This window comes from Callithrix jacchus, chromosome 5, assembly GCF_049354715.1.
Source record: "Callithrix jacchus isolate 240 chromosome 5, calJac240_pri, whole genome shotgun sequence".
NCBI lineage: Eukaryota > Metazoa > Chordata > Mammalia > Primates > Cebidae > Callithrix > Callithrix jacchus.
The window spans coordinates 114699299-114713798 of record NC_133506.1 but is presented as its reverse complement, the minus strand read 5'-3'; positions in this window follow the sequence as shown (position 1 = coordinate 114713798).

Here is a 14500-nt window from a genome sequence, read left to right as displayed (position 1 = left end):
TTTTGCATTATTTTTTGTTTTTTGGACAAATCCATAAGAAAATGTCATTTACACTCTAAAGGGTGTTTTGCCCAGGGCAGAACTGGACATCAGACCCAAGCTGCTGTACAGTGACAGGTTGCTATAGGAAATGAGGTACTTGGCGTGAATAGGTAATGGTCCCAACTATTTTACAGAAAGCTCAAAACTTCAGACTTGAACTCTTTCAGGATGCGTTTTCCGTCTCCCAGTCCTGGGTAATTGCTCCCTGCACTGTGTACCCTTTGTGTTTTGTTCAAGTTTTGGCTGACCTCTTCCTGTTTCAGATGCAGGAAGTTAATCCGTCTCCCTTGTCAGAGTCCTGACCTCTCTGGAAGAAGGCATGGGGCTTACCTCATCTTGTGTCCTTCACGGCATGCTGTAGAGTTGCCTGCCCAAGGGAAATGCTTAATTAAGATGCTGTTTAAAATCTGATTGTTGTTTTAAATCTGATTTAAAAATTCCCTCCTTTACTGTATGGGTGAGGAATTTAAGAGGGAGGGAGGAAGGGAACAAAGAAGGAAGGGAAGAAGGATGGAAGGAAAGAAGGAAGAAAGGAAGGAACGAAAAAAAGTTTTTTTCTTTTTTCTGGTATTTTTTCTTCTTTTATTGAAGGCTCCCCTCTCTGGCTGGCACTGCACCTGTATTGCTCATCTCATTGTCAGGAAAGGGATGGTTTCACCCTGTTTTCATAGATAAGAAAAATGAGGCTCAGAGAGGCCAAGGAACCTGCCTACATTTGTGAAACAAATTACTGTCCCATCTGCATCTAGACTCAATTCTCCTTCTAGCACATGCCACATCTCCCTGGGCCTGAGGCTGCAGTGAGGACCCACGCTGCACTGAATCTATCAGCCTTGGGGTCTACATCCTCATTTGGCCTCCGAATCTTTGACATGGGACACAGCTGCTCTCTTGAGGAGGCCACCAGGTACCCAGACACACACAACATAACGCCTTAGCCAAGGGAACACAGTGGAGACTCGCGTCATGAATATATGAAACCCATGGGGCAGAGGAAGGAAGCATATGATTTCTGAGGCCTTGTAACTACAGGAAGGGCTGGTCCCTGGAGATGTGGCCTTCGACAGACAATCCAGACACTGTCAGCCTACTGCCTGGGAGAGAGAGCTGTGGGAATAAATAGCTCCACCTCACTCTCTCCCCATCCTCTAGTCTCTCGCTTGTCACAGGGCTATTACTGGTCCCAGCTGGGAGTGAGAGCCGGGGAGCCTGCTAATGGGTGCCAAGGTCAGTCTCCTGGGGTGCAGAGCAGGATAAAGACGAGTGGAAAATGGGTCTAGAAGGGAAAAGATGGTATAGCTAGACGGTATAGTGCCCAGGGAAGTGGGGAAGCTCTGTCCTGGGCCTTGTGGATGGAGAGGGCCCCGGACTCAGGTGTCTGCTAAGTGTGTGCGTGTTCCTACAGCAACATTCGCTTTCACAGGCCGCCTTCCCCTGTGAGGTAAGTCTCCCTCTCCCAGGGCTTGCACAGGTAGAAGGGCAGGTCAACCTGCTACTGAGTGAAATTGTTACCTCCCACCCAGGCGGCCCAGCTTTCTCCCAGGGCAGACCCCACTGGACCAAGAGCAGCAAACCTTCTCAAGAGCAGGATGGGCCCTGGAGACAGAGTAACTGTTTCTTTCTTTTTTTAAAATTGTACTTTAGGTTCTGGGGTGCATGTGCAGATCATGCAGGATTGTTGCATAGGTACATACATTAGCAAGGTGGTTTGCTGCCTCCATCCCCCGCCGTCTCTTATATCTGGTATTTCTCCCCATGTTACCCCTTCCCAGCCCCTACTGTCCCTCCTCTAGCCCCCCTCAACAGACCGCAGTGTGTGATGCTCCCCCGCCTGTGTCCATGTGTTCTCATTGCTCAGCACCCACCTATGAGTAAGAACATCTGGTGTTTGACCTTCTCTTCTTGTGTCAGTTTGCAGAGAATGATGGTTTTGATTCATCCATGTCCCTACAAAGGACACGAACTCATCATTTTTTATGGCTGCATACTATTCCATGGCGTATATGTGCCACATTTTCTGTGTCTGTGACTGTGTTTCTTAAGGCAGCAGCAGAGTGGGTAGCACTCCTCCCTGTACTGCCTGTATAGGTGTGTATTGCAAAAAGAAAAAAAAGAAAAAAAGAAAAAAAAGTCTGTACTGCAGGCACTTTTAAACTGCGCTCTAATTGTTTGCTTACCTGTTACTTGCTAGATGAGCAACTCCCTGGAGGCAAGCATCATGTCTTATTTACAATCTGAGCAGGAAGCATAATGCCTGGCGCATAGTAGATACCCAATTAATGTGGAATGAATAGATACGTAAATGAATAAATTAAAGAATGAATGAAACAACTAAATGAATGATAAGAGCTGCTGAGAAATCAAACCATGCATTCATGCGATGCCACAGTCATGTAATATCCAGGGCTGAGGCCAGAAAAAAACAATCTTGTCTCCCTTCTAGTCAAACAGGAAGGCTACATTTCCTAGTTTCGTTTGCAGTTAGAGTGGGCCATGTGATTGGATCCTGGCCAGTAAGATGTGGCTGTGAATGAGAGATGACACTTCCCAGTCTTAACATTAGATCTCTTGAGTCATTGTCCACAAACTCTGGTTTTCCATCTATGCTGCTAGAAGCAAAGGACTCTCTTCTTCAAAATTGATGGTGGTATCTGTGATGGTTAATTTTAGGGTCCACCTGACTGAATTAAGACATACCTAGAGAACTGGTAAAGAATTACTTCTGGGTGTGTTTGTGACGGTGTTTCCAGAGAAGAAAGGCATGTGAGTCAATGGACTGGGTGGGGAAGATTAGTCCTCAACATGAATGGGCCCACAGCTAATTGGATGGTGCTTGTCCACATTGAGGACTAACCTTCCCACTCAGTCCATCTCTCCCACTCTCCCCCTTTCTCCCTCCCTCTCTCCCTCTCTTTTCCCCTCCCTCTCCCTCTCTGCCTCAGCCTCTCCCTCTCTGCCTCTCCTTCTCTACCTCTCCCTTTCTTTCTCTCTCTCCCTCTTTCCCTCCCCACCACCATCCGTATCCTACTGCTTCCGTCCCTCTGGAGAATCCTGATTAACACTGTGGCTGTATGTTTAATTTAGCAGTATCTTAAGTGGGAAAAAGAACTTGGATCCCTGAGTCACCCCCTGCTTGGAGGACACCTACCAAAGAGAGTTGACGTTGATACTGAACTGTAATGTAAGATAAATGTAAATTTTTCTTATATTAAGCTTTTGGGGTTGTCATAGCAGCTAGCTTTAACCTCACTAATTAATACACTCTTCTCCTCCTAGTTTTAACATTGCCTAATTCATGCTACCTCAAAAGTGTGCTGAGCTTTTAAATGAAACTATTCAGAGAAACATTTCTACCAGTGTGTGGGAGGAGACACTACCTCTATTTTGGCATTTTACTTTTAGAGAAAGATAAAAATAACACCTGATGCTGACTCTATGGTCAATGCTATGCTAGAAAATATGCTTGGCATGTTCACACATTAACTCAGGTAATCCTTTCAACAATCATGAGAGATTATTTATTATTCATTACCTCTGCTTGGCATAAGAAGAAACTGTGGCTCAAAAAAAATCAAATAACTTTCAATCATTGCACAGCTGGGGAGCCATCAAGTTACTAGTAACCTGGAAGGAAGAAGGAAACTTCAGATGACACAATACAAGAAAGACTCAAAAAGTCATATGAAGAACAAGATATTACCTGTAATGCAGAGGGGACCAGAGTCAATGAGCCGTTAGAATTCAGAAAAGTTCACCAAGGATTGTGTAAAACACACATGTATGTTCTCAGTGGAAAAAGAAAAAAGAGAAGGCAACATGCTACCCATTTATGTGAGAAAACTGAGGCTCCTAGAGGTGAAGTGCCTCATCCATGTCACCTGGCTAGTAAGATGGAACCCTGGGATTGGAACCCATGTTCAAAGCCCACTCTTTTTTTCTTCTACTGATAATCAAACCTCCCCTAGAAAGTGGTCAGTCTCTAATCAGAGCTTCTAGAACTTTCCTGCTCAATTTAAAAAGGAACCCACCATGTAGCCACATCTCAACACTAGAGGAACCAAGCTTGGGTGATGGACCTGCACCTCTGGTAGGTGGGAGCAACTGGCACATGAAAGGATCCCAACTTTGACAGATTTCTTCACCCCACTCAAAGTCTTATGTTCACTTTGCTTCTGCTAATGCGTGTGTGTGTGTGTGTGTGTGTGTGTGTGTGTGTGCAGTTATGAATCTAAAAACTATCAGTATCAACCTATGCCTTTAATTCTTTTCTTTCCAAAAGCTGTCAATTTTATAGAATGTGCTCAAGGAGAGCAACTAGCTCTGTCTTGAATCTCAAATGTGGGCTGACGTGTGGGGGTTTCTTGGAGGTGGTAGAGTAGTTATTTCCTGAGGTTTCTGGCAGCTAGGGTAACCAAATTTCTCCTCTGTTTTTATTAAATTATGCTCTCCTACTAAGGTTTCCTTGGTGTCATCCGTTCTTCCCAACTCTGGCTTTCTGGGAAGGCCGGCTTGTTCGCCACTTGAGTGAGGGTTCAGCTGTCTGCACTCCTGGAATTAAGCCACTTGCACCACTTCCTCTTGTCAGTGTTCAGTCTCCTCTTGAAAATATTTATTATCTATTTTTCATTCTCTGCTTCCCTTGGGTGTTTGACAGATCTGTAGTTATTTCCAGACTTTGTACACTACAGGAAGGAGTCTGGGTTCTCTCTGTTGCTGGGCTTCTCTCTATAATTGGTTTGGGTCTTTATCATGCAAACTTCCCTTCTGAATAATTCTGTAACAAGAGTCGAGAAGATGGCCTCAATGGTTTGACAGTTGTTTTGATTCACTGGAAACAAAACAATTGCTCTAAGCCTCAACGACTACTTGTCTCCCTCTGAATAGGGAAAAATAACTGGGAGCCCATGGCCGAGCTGCCTACTATTAGTTTAGACTCTGGCAGGCAAGGAACTCCATGGCACGCCGCTGGCCGGAGGATGAGCTCACTTCTCTTTGCCCAAAGGATGGTAAATATCTGAGGTGAAAGTGTGGCTGGATGTCTACAGTAGCGATCTCCCCAGTCCCAGAGTAACCCCGGTATAAGGAGGGATGCTGACATTTCAGGGACAGAGGAGTAGTATAGTTAGATGTAGTGTTAAACAATCTGAGAGACCTTGGCTTCAATCCTGGGTCTGCCACTTTACTAAGATGAGGCTATTGAGCAAGTTGCTTCAACACTCTGAACCTTTGTTGGGCTCACTGTGTTTAGAGACAGCAAGTATTATTTTTTAATGATAGAATACTGTTGGAGGATTGGATAAAATCATGCTGGTAAAGGGCTTAGCATAATGTCTGGCACATGGAAGGTATTCATGGGGTTTTAGAGAGGTTTTTTTAATATAACAAACAATTGAGAGCCATTGTAAGTCGTGAGCAAGAATATGGCATAGCCATATGGGATCTGGAAATACATCTGAGACTTAGATTCAGAGAACCTGCGGAGGGGAGGGAGAGGCAGCTTTACATCCCTACTGGTCAGATAGAAAGAAGCGCAAAGTCCCACCCATCTAAACTTGGTGGCTCCCTGTTCCTTTCTCTTTCCAACCCCTGGGGACCACCAGTCTGTCTCTATGGATCTACGTACTCTGGATATTTCACAGAAATGAAAGCATGCAGCATGTGGCCTTTCGTGTCTAGCTTCTTTCACATAGCATAATATGCTTAGGTTCATCCCTGGTGCGGTGTGTTTCAGTACATCATTCTTTTTTATGGATGAATAATAGTCATTGTAGCATATTTTGCTTATCCATTCATCCATCCATAGGCATGTGGGCTGTTTCCATCTCTTGGCTGTTGTGACTTGTGCTGCTGTAAACATGCTTGACGTGTACTTGTTTGCATACCTGTTTTCAATTTCTTGGGGTATATTCTGGCTACTTATTTTAATTACTCTCTGCTGTGTTTTTTGCCACATTTTCTGAGTGGCACCATGACAGAGTGATGAGGCATGAGGACTCTGGTACCTGGCTCTCTTCTTTGCTGCTTTCTGGTTGAACCATACTGGTCAAGGGTCTTGACCTCGCTGTACCTCTGTGTTCCCCTCTGTAAAATGGAGTTCATTCTCTATAGGGTTGTAATGATCAGATGAATTGATACCTGTAAAGCACATAGTCTGTGTGTAATGCACATTAGCAATCACTGCTGTCTCTCTTTTTAGTACTTACTTCCTGGACTCTCCTTTTGGAGCCCGCTCATATTAGGATCTTTCATCTATTTCCTGGAGCAGCCTGTGACTAAACTGTGACCAGTTTCTTCCTGGGTAAGGTGGTTGAGCCACTGGCCTGTCCCGTTAACATAGAGAGTCCTGGGAACTTAGGAAGTCAGCTTCTCAGGAACAGGAAGAAGGCACCCAACAAGTTTAGAGGAGTGGGGCTTTGCGCTTATTTCCATCTGACCAGCAGGGATGTAAAGCTGCCTCTCCCTCCCCTCCATGGGTTCTCTGGATCTAAGTCTCAGATGTATGTCCAGATCCCATATGGCTATGCCATATTATTGCTCACGACTTACAATGGCTTTCTATTGTTAGTTATATTAAGAAAACATCTCTAAAACCCCATGAAGTAGATAGCTCTCTCTCTCTCTGTTTCATTTTTCTGTACATGCTTGCAAACGGGGTAAGGGAGATTTCTCTACTTTCTATGGATGAGGAGTCTTTGACTCAGAGGCATGACATAATTGTCAAGTGTCATCAGCATGTGAATTGCAGAGTCCAGACTAGTAGACATGAGCAGACCCAGGAGCACCTGCTATTTCTGGTTTGCACACTGCCTTCCCTCTCTCACCTCCTGGTATCAAACCCAGCTGATTTTTCCTTGGTCCACTTTCATCTGATCTCTACTAAGCCAGTAAATTCTTATCATGCCCAGAGCACCTGCCAGGCTCATTCTAGCTTCAGATCTTAGCCCCAGCTGTTCTGTTTGTCTGGAACACCATCCTGCCTCCCACCTATTCCAATCCTGCCACCTGGCAGGCCTAATTCAAATCCCTCTTTCTTCACTAAAGTTTCCTACTGAGCTTTTCAATCAAGACCTTGTTCTTCTTTCCTGAATTTCCTATCATTTTTCAAGTTGCTGCTCTTTGGCCCTCAGCTAGCACAAGCAGTGTCTTTGTGTGAATTACAAGAAGACATTCATTTACCCTAGGCTGATGAATTGCAAAAGGATGTCTTTAGTCTTCTCAGCTGGGTACCTTTGGACAGTGTGCTGACTGTACATCCATACTCAGCCAACTTGCCTGTCTGACAGTTTCAAAATATTGCTTTCTGAGTGTTAAACATTCCTCAGTCACATAGATTGCAAGATTTCCATGCTCATTTGTGTGTCTTCCCAATTAGATTTGAAGCTTCTTGAGGGCAAGAACCACTGTTTTTCCTTCAGTTTTCCCTGCTGTGCCTGTTCCAAAGCCAGGTGCAAAGTCTCTGGTGTCCAGCAAATGAAGTGACTTAGAGGAAGTGTGTTAGCCTTGGCTCTGAAGGGACCCAGCAAAACTCTTGCAGGAAGGAGCTGACTGACACCCACAGGTGACCTTAGCCACACTGGCTCTTTCACTGTTTTGGGGGCACACCCACTGACTGCCGTTCCATCATTTTGAGCTTTATCAGCTGAAATGACACTCTTCAGGGAAGGCTTCTCTCTCAGAAGCCTCTGTTAGAATCAATTTCTACCTCCTATAATTTCCAAGGTGGCCTCTTCTAACCCACAGTTCTCAACTCTTAAAAGTATTTCTTAAGATGCAGCTCAAATTTTTACCTTTAAAATCTGTATCAGGAAGGTATATCCCAAAATACATTGGGGCCACATCTCCCCTTCTGTAATGTGTTCTTTTGTGGACAAGGTTTGTGCCTGGCACATAGTAGGCCTTCATGCAATGGCTTTTGAATCTGTGTCCACCAGGTTCCCTACTTGTGTACATTTTCCAGCAATGCATCTTCATTCACTGCAGCAAAAGTATTTGTATCCCTTCTATTAGCACTATTTGACATTTGTTTAACACTTTGCCCAAGCTTTTCTCATCTCTTCTGTGGTTTTGTTTTCTAAACCTGTTAGGTTGTGAGAAAAGAAATTATATTCATTTCACTCATGAGGCACCTTAACTCCAGGAAGCAGAAGTATCTTATCTCATTGTCTGGTGACAGGGGTGAGGCTGTGACTCACTCAGGTAACCTGTCAGGCACAGTGACAGTTCAGCTCTGTTTCCTCCTCTTAACTCGTCTGAAGTTTACCACTCGATGTTCTTAGAATTCCCGGAGTCTGATCCCTGAGGTAAAGAGGCCAATTTGGGTGGGAGGGGTCAGCATCCTCATCAACTCTAGAAATCCTACTACAGGTTGAGTGTCGCAGATCCAAAAATTTGAAATCCAAGATGCTCTAAAATTCAAAACTGTTTTGACTGTTGACGTAGTGCTCAAAGGAAAGGCTCATTGGAGTATTTTGGATTTTCAGATTTGAGATGCTCTAAAGTGATATTCTGCAAATATTTCAAAACCTGAAAAAGTCAGAAACACTTCAGCCTTTCAGATAAGGGATAATCAGCCTGTAGTACATCTCACTGTATTCATGTGTCAGAACCTAGCATCCTGGGCCCCTAAAAGAATGGCTTTTTTCTTTCATCCACTCTTAATTCTACTGTTCTATCTGAGCATCTGTTTTTCTGTCTACAGTTCCAAAGGGAAGCACTATTCCATTCTGGCATCAGCTAAGAAATGTTCACCCGAGGCTTCTCTAGCCTCAGCCTTTGCTGTAACCTGTATGTATTTGGAATTGTTTGGAAAAATACCCTTTTTTTCCCCTTGGAAACTATTTTCTAGAGGAAAGGAAATGTCTCTGTATATTTGCAGATAGAAGAGTAGAATCACCTGTGACTTTGAAAAAAACATTTAAAAATCTATTGATGGCATGGACTCAAGAGTCAGACTGATTTATTTGGTCTGGGGTTGGGAACGATTGGCAGAGTTCCTATACCTTGGGTCCCGTCTTAGTCCATTTGGCCTGTTTTTTTTTTTTTTTTTTTTTTTTGAGACGGAGTTTCGCTCTTGTTACCCAGGCTGGAGTGCAATGGCGCAATCTCGGCTCACCGCAACCTCTGCCTCCTGGGTTCAGGCAATTCTCCTGCCTCAGCCTCCCAAGTAGTTGGGATTACAGGCACGCACCACCATGCCCAGCTAATTTTTGTATTTTTAGTAGAGACGGGGTTTCACCATTTTGACCAGGATGGTCTCGATCTCTTGACCTCGTGATCCACCTGCCTCGGCCTCCCAAAGTGCTGGGATTACAGGCTTGAGCCACCGCGCCCGGCCTGGCCTGTTTTTAATAAAATACCATAAGCTGGCTGTATTATAATCAACAGAAATTTATTTCTCACAGTTCTGGAGGCTGGAAAGTCCAAGATCAAGGCAGACTCAGTGTCTGGTAAGGGTACTTTCTGCCTTATAGATGGTGCCTTCTTGCTGTGTCCTCACATGGTAGAAGGGGCAAGGCATCTCTCTCATGCCTCTTTTATAAAGACACTAATGCCATCCATGAGGGCTCCACTCCTCATGACCTCATTACCTCCCAATAGCCCTACCTCCTAATACATTTGCCTTGGGGATTAAAATTTCAACATATGAGTTTTAGGCAGACACAAACATTCAGATTAGGCCAGACATGGTAACTCACACCTGTAATTTCAGCACTTTGGGAGGCTGAGGTGGGAGAATCACTTGAGCCCGGGAGGTTGATACCAGTCTGTGCAATATAATGAGAGCTTGTTTCAACTAAAAATAATAAAAATTAGCCAGGCATGGTTGCACATACCTGTAGTTCAGCTACTGGGGAGGTTGGGGTGGGAGAATGGCTTGAGCCGAGGAGATCGAGGCTACAGTGAGCTATGCTTGTGCTACTGTACTCCAGACTGGGAGACAGAGTGAAAACCTGTTTCAGAAACAAACAAACACAAAATTCAGACCATAACAGATCCAGAATAAAGAATAAGACTAGAATGGCTACAGTCCCAAAGGGAAGCACTATCCATTCTGGCATCAGCTAAGAAATGTTCACCTGAGGCTTCTCTAGCGTCAGCCTTTGCTTTAACTCTGTTTCTATTACACACCAGCTATATAATCCTGGATGTGTATGGTTAACTTTTTGATAACTTCCTTATCTATAAAATAAGGTCAAGAGCTACTTGGCAGAACTGCTCAGAGCACCAAATAAAATAAAGAATGTATGTAAAATACATGTAAAATAACCCAGCACTGTGCCTGATACATACTGGGTACATAGGTCAACAACTCTGAATTGAAAATAATACTATCCACCATTCAATAAGAAAATTCTATGTAGCAATATTTTTTTTGCGTATCTCCTATTTTGCAAAGCATTATGATGTGATTTCTTTCTATTTCTTTTTCTGTGCATAGAAGGGAGAAAGACAAAGATGAATGAAGAGATCATCTCTGTCTTCAGGGAACTTCAAATTGTCACGCACAGACAAAAATATAGAACCACATGAAGTTTTTTTATATATTACATACACGCATTTCTAGCATAGAACCAAATGAAGTAAATGTTAATTAGAGATATAATCAATATGCTGTGTGAGCTCAGAGAATGAAAGAAATCATTTCCCCTGAGGAGATGAAGGAAACCTGCAAAGTGGCATTTGAGCTGGGTCTCTTTAAAGGTACGTTATCTTTCCATAGGTGAGGAAGGATCAGAAAGAGCATTTTAAGCTGACCGATGACATGGACTGTGGTTAGGAGGCTAGAAAGTATGAGCGAGTGTCTAGATGTCAGCACAGGGTGTAGGATAGCTGGTCCCCCAGCATGTATCAGGAGGGCTGAGACGCAAGTTTCTGGACCTCTGCTAAGAATCTATTAAGAAAGGCTTTGTGAAGGATTTTGATTATTTAACCTTGAAACAACTGGGGACTGTTGAAAGCTTGAGTGTTGGGAGATGTGGTCTGGTTGGAGGTTTTCATTCATTGGCCCTAGTGATGAGATGGGAGTGGGCTGGCCATGTCCGGGTCGTAAGGTGACTCTCTAACCCTTCCTCCCCACCTGAACCATGGCTAAGACCTCAGACACCTTGTGAAGAGCAGCTCAGGCAATTCTCCTGGGTCCTGATTCCTATGTTTATTCCAGGTCTGGCATCCAGGTGCTGTCCTCTTGCATTGCACCTGAAATCGGTTTTTTTACCAAATCAATTTGGAGTGCTGCCCTGTTGGATTTTCTGTGTGGCTTTGTATTCTGGTCTCCTCTTTGGGAAGTGTCTGAGATTGTTCCCTACATACTCCTCAGAACAGCCTAAATTTCCTTCAACATTTATTCAGGGTGAATTCAGGTTTCCTTTATATAAGAATGGTGTTTGGGTATTTTTATACTCTTGACCCAGGGTCTCTCACTTATCTGATGACTGGAGGCAGAAGGACCTTCTGGGTAGATATTGTTGTAGTCCAGGGCCAAGAGGATGAGGGCTGGGACTAGGTCTTGTCACAGGGCTGAAGGGTTGTGGAGGGAGTGTGGCATAAGAGAGGCTCGATGGAGTTAGAACTGATGGGGCCATAGCTGGCTTATAACTTTTAGTGATGGACCAAGCTTATGTTTCTGAACTTCTGGTATCCTGACTCACAGCTTGTTTTCATTTGTTTGTAATAGTCTGAGGTCTTGGAAACTTTGCAATCCGAGTCATTAGAAGTGAACTTGGGGTGGAGTTTAGAAGACTGGTGCCAAGCCAGTATTTCAAATAGTTATGTTTCTGTTACTTGAAAAGAGAGAGATTTGTTATTCAAACTTCGGACCTGTTAATTGAAGGAGGAAATTGGGATGGGGAACATCTGAGGCCATCCAAAATAGTTAACATGCATAGGAATCTGGATCTGATTCTGAAAAGGGAATGGCCATTAGATAACTCTGGCCTCTGGGCTCCCATGGATGCCCCTCAGAGCTGAACCCTCCTCTGAGAAGGTCCTTTAGATAGAGTGTGATCCCTAAATCTTGCTGCATGTGGGAATCATCTGCAGATGTTTACAATACACTGAAGGCTGCTCCCAGACATCTCATTTAAGTGATATGCAGGACAACCTGGGCGTTGGGATTTTAAAAACTTTCTAGGAGATTCTTTTCTAAAATTATTACTATATATTTTATTGAGTTATATTTTTATTATTGACATATAAAATGAATGACATATATAAGGTAATTATATTTTTATGATATATAAAAACATTGCATATATTTAATGTATGTACATCTTTTTTTACGTATATATATATGCCTTGATGAGTTTGAAGAGAAGTATACACCTTTGAAGCTATCACCATCAATAATGCCTAAATGCAACATCTATCTCTAAAAGTTTCCTCACCTTTTGTCATAGGAACACTTAGCATAAGATCTATCCTATTATATTTATGTATACAGTTTAAAAAAATAAAAGATAGCATTGTTAACTATAGGTATTGTGCTCTGCAGTAGAGCTTTAGGACTTACTTATCCTGCATAACTAAAACAATGTACCTTTAGACCAACGCCGCCCTGATTTCCCCTCCCCTAAGGTCCTGGTAACCACCGTTCTACTCTCTGCTTCTGAGTTTGACTATTTTAGATTCCAAATATAAACGGGGTCATGTAGTATTTGTTCTTCTGTGTCTTGCTTATTTCATTTAGTACTCCCACAACTCAATAGCAAAAAGCCCGAATAATTGGATTAAGAAACGGGTAAAAGACCTGAATAGTCATTTCTCCAAAGATGACATACAAGTGGCCAACAGGTATATGAAAAGGTGTTCAACATCACTAATCATCACGGAAATGCAAATCAAAACTACAATGAGATACCACCTCACACGTGTTAGGTTGGCTATTATCAAGCAAACCAAAGAAAGCAAATGTTGGCAAAAATGTGGGGAAAAGGGAATCCTTGTATCCTGTTGATGGGAATGTGAATTGGTACAGACCATGGAAAAGAATATGGAGATTCCACAAAAAATTAAATAGACCCATTGTATGATCCAACAATCCCACTTCTGCATATATACCTAAAAGAATTGAAATCAGGATTGCAAAGAGATATCTGTACCCCACATTCGCTGCAACATTATTTATAATAGCAAAGACATGGATAAAAGCTAAAATGTCACTGACAGATGAACAGGTAAAGAAAATGTGGCATAGACAAACAATGGAGTATTACTCAGCCTTAAAAAGAAGGAAAGCTTGCCATGTGTCAACATGAATGAACTTGGAGGACACTATGCTAAGGAGGTTCTACTATGTAGTAAAGTTTGGGAACTTCTGGAGTAGCAAGTAGTGGGGATGAATATTTGATTTATGGTGGTTCTCACACTTGAATGTGCATCGGAATCACCTAGGGGGCTTGTTAAAACACAGATGGTTGGGCCTCACCCTCTGAATGTCAGTAGATCTGCAGCAGGGTCTTAAAATTTGCATTTCTAACCAGCTCCTACGTGATGCTGATGATTGGGGCCATGCTTTGAGAACCACTGGCTTAGAAGAGTTGAGTCTGGCATTGCCACCTGAGAGCTATGTGACCCTGAGTCTATCACCTGGTCTATGAGAAGCCCCTTTCTGCATTTATAACCCAGGGACAGCAGTGGCAATTACTTTGTGGGTTATTGTGTGGGTAAAATGAGGTGGTATTTGTAAATTGCTTGGCACAGGGCTTGGAGCACAGAAAATGTGCAAACTGTGGCAGGCCTTATCAATAATAGCATGTTTTTTCAGCTGGAGTCTTGGCAGATCTTTCCTTCTGTTCAGTTGTGCTAGCTGGTGAATAATATTACAGTGAGTTTCTGCTCCTAGAGGTCCCACTTTTAGGATTCCTGGAAAAGGAAAACTGAGATACTCTCATGAATTGCAGGTGTTCTGGGTTCCAGCAGGAAGGGTCCACCCTTGGGGTGTGGGCATATGCTAATTAACCATTGTCAGCCATCCTCTTTGGCCTGATATGTGTATTATGGGCTGTGGTTAAGGACTGCTTTCCTGTCCAGATTCCATGTGATTCTCTCACTGTCCTGTACCACATTGCAGACACATTTAGTGCAGTGAGTTGTGGTTGTCCTGATATCGCCATGGAAACTTAACTGCTACAGAGGGAGATGGGAACAAGGCCCTAAATGGTCTTAGAAACCACAGAATATGTCCCCAAGAAGGGACTGGGGCTGTGGATTTCACACGGTGTTTTCTTTCTTATTATTTTTTTTGAGACAGAGTCTCTGTTACCCAGGCTTGAGTGCAGTGGCATGATGGATCTTGGCTCCCTGCAAGGAATAAAATTATATCAATAGATTTCGCAGCCCATGAGCACTTGGGAAGTCCAAGGGCTCTTTGGTACTTTAAAAACTACTACCATTTCTTTTTCTTTTCTTTTCTTTCTTCCTTTTTTTTTTTTTTTTTTGAGTGGTAACTAATCTAGCTAAT